Raw genomic sequence first — 3,523 nt, 5'->3', positions numbered from 1 at the left:
AAGTTGATTCTGTGCTTACTTGATCTAATATTTTATGTTTTTTTAAATATTGTAGATTTAAGTAGCAAATGAGAATCACTAAAATTAATGCATATATTTTGAGACAATGGTCTTCTTTATGATGTTCAATTTTGTTTAAGATAATTAAAGCAACAGTTTTTAAATAAGGAAAGAATATGTAAAAGTATGGTATTTGGGGTAAAAAGCGCCCCTGCTGTTGGGGCTAAAGGCGCACAGTAATTAACATGATAATTAATAGATGGCTGACTTTTCCATTTGTTGACATGACATGGTTAGATTCAGATGGTAAATATCATATATTATGTTGGGTGTCCATATTAGAGATAATCACCGTTTAGAATGAATCCATCATATTTAAAAACATGATATTAATCATAGGCTACATGCAGTGTCATGAAACAAAGGGGTTGATGGTGTCAAGACATCATTTCATATCCTAACATTGGCATGCTGTCTACATAGTCTACTCAAATGAATACTCATTTACACGCTTTTAGTCTGCAACACAAGTGAACTGTGATGCAGTCTACAGTTAGCTGGGCTGTTTATAGTTGCTCTATTCTCATTCTGCAGTCAGTGATTTTTAAGCCTCTATAAATAAAACCAATTAACTCCAGCAATGAGGATGATGCTCTTGCATCCTCCAGCCAGCAGGAGGTCAATGCAACTGTACTTGCTGTTATATAATGTTATATAACCTTTAGCCTTTCTAACTGACTGAAATAGGATTCTCCTATGAAGACCTCATAATTTTGAGCTTTCTGATTTAACTGCAGTAATCCAATTAATCCCAATTAAGCTTCTTCTTGCATGTGTGCACATCCCACTCTATTTGCCTGCAAAGCCATTTATGCACATGCCCAAAATGATGTAGATGCCAGATTCAATTAATGTGCTTTCAAAAAAGAGAGAAAGGAGACTTTGACAATGGGCTGACAATCAATAAAGATAAGACGTGGACAAACAGCATTAGCAGACGCAGCAAAACAGATTATTAAATGTAGGTGTAGAACTTTATTCATTCTGATGTGATTTTAAATGCAGTCGATAGATGCCAGACATAAATAACTTACAGCACTGCACTGCGGAGACCAGGTAAAGCATAAAGGAAAGCAATGCATCATTTTGTCACTCCTAGGAAAGAGAGTCTGTGCTGCTAGACAGCATTTCAGAGGCCTGGGAGACTGAATGACTGTATGTTATTGAATGAGACAGACTGAAATAACACCTGCTGGAAGCAGTGAAGCATTCTGTGCAGTCTGGAGTCATATGCCCAATAACAAAGATCCTGTCTGCACCTTGAAGCATTAAGCTTATGCAAACTCTGCATTCACTACCCTTGAGAAAAAGAAGTGCTATTAATTGTACTGAATGTATTCTTGTAGTGTACTTCAAATCTTATAAGTAAAAAAAAAAAAACCTGTACTTGCAGATGATATATTGTTAATTAAATAAAAGCCCACTTAAGTGTAGGTATAGAGTACACTTTCTTAAGTGCACTTTGTACTGTCAAATGAAAAGTTTTATTTTAAAATACATTTAATAATATGAATTATTAACTTTAAAATATATGCTTTACAGTAAAGCTCATGTAAAGTACTTTTCATACTTTTAATTGTAGTTTGCTGTTCGATGTTAATCCATTTTTAAGTTATTTAATGTCGATATATTCCATATAATACACTTTTTTATATTTTACAATTTAAATATATTTTACGATAGGGTTTATATTTTATATTAATAATATTAATTATCTAATATGCATTTTATTTTATAATATTTTAAATGTACTAAATTACTTCATCATTGGAAATTTATGGCACATTTCATGAGAATGGATGTGTCCAAAAATAAATGTAATAGTGCAACATTATTGAGACAGGCAAATAGCACTGCATTTTGTGAATAAGGTGCATAATACTCAGACTATAATGAGCCTACTGTGTGAAGAAACAAGATCTGTTCTGAGAAATTGATGACTTTGAACTTTTGACTCGATTTGACACACTCACGGTGTATTTAGAACCTGGTTAAACTGGATTGAAGAGGTTTATTCAATAAGATGCGGGTTTTTGCTAGTAATTACAAATATAGCTAAAATAGCACAACCCTTTAGTGAATTCACCCCTTTGTGTTTTGAGTGTGTGTTTACAGAATCTTTCACCATTCAGGCTGTTTGCACACATATATCTGATTCAATAAAGAATAGTTCACCCAAAAAATGAAAATGCACTCACTCTCAGGCCATCCAAGATGTCGATGAGTTTGAGAAATGTAACATCACTTGCTCACCACTGGATCCTCTGCAGTGAATGGGTGCCGTCAGAATGAGAGTCCAAACAGCTGATAAAAAACATCACAGTAATCCACAAGTAATCCACACCACTCCAGTCCAACAACGGACGTCGTGTGAGGTGAAAAGTTGTGTGTTTCTTAGAAACAAATCCAAAATTAAGGCATTTTAACCGTAAACTGTTGCTTCTGGCCAAAATACGAGTCCATAATCTGTAATAATGCTTCCTCCAGTGAAAACGTCTATCCCATGTTGTTTTCTTACATCAAAATCCACCGACATATTTGTTTAGGGCTGTTTTGAACTGATTTCACTTGGAAACAGTGCTTGATCTGTGCATATTTCTCTCCTGATTCACTGCAGAAAGCAATATTATGGATTATGGTCTCCTATTTTATAGCTGGAAGCAATGGTTTGAAGTTAAAACGTCTTGATGGATTTGTTTATTATCTTTTCACTTCACAAGATGTTAAATGATGGACTGGAGTGGTGTGGATTACTTGTGGATTATTGTGATTTTTTATTCAGCTGTTTGGACTCATTCTGACGGCACCCATTCACTGCAGAGGATCCATTGGTGAGCAAGTGATGCAATGCTAAATTTCTCCAAATCTATTCTGATGAAGACATAAACTGAGGGTGAACAAATGTTAATTTTTGGGGGAACTATTCCTTTAACGTGTTCCAGAATGGAGGGATAAGCTTCTCATATCGCAGTCATGTGTTGCATTGTAACATTTGTCCACATGCATCAAATGTAGTTCTGCATACATTACATTTTCTTCATCCTGCCATAATAATATTTGTCCCTCCTGTTTGTCCTTGGAGACTGTTAATGCTTTTTTACATGTGCAGTGAAACTGGCCAAATTTAGATTGGTTGAAAGCGCTGACTGTACTGTAAATCCTCAGTCAGCGCATTGTTCTCTTATGAACAGAAGGGCTGAAAGGAGAGAGGGAATACTGTGAAATCATCCGACCTCCTCTCTGCATTTATTCTTACTGCAACACTGCCAGACCGCCAGTCCCTCGACAATATGAACTACAGAGCTGAGGCAACATCTGTACTATGTTTTCTATGCTCTCAGGTTTGTGTACTGTATTTTTTTTTACCCTTTCAGTTAATAGTTGAGTGCCCTCTGACGTGCAGTGTAAAAGATGTATGTTCTGGCGTACACTGAAACCAAGAGAGAAGTGTAGTTTCACTGCA

Source organism: Sinocyclocheilus anshuiensis, unplaced genomic scaffold, assembly GCF_001515605.1.
Source record: "Sinocyclocheilus anshuiensis isolate Anshui unplaced genomic scaffold, SAMN03320099.WGS_v1.1 scaffold1240, whole genome shotgun sequence".
Taxonomy (NCBI): domain Eukaryota; kingdom Metazoa; phylum Chordata; class Actinopteri; order Cypriniformes; family Cyprinidae; genus Sinocyclocheilus; species Sinocyclocheilus anshuiensis.
Note: the sequence above shows the minus strand (reverse complement) of the source record.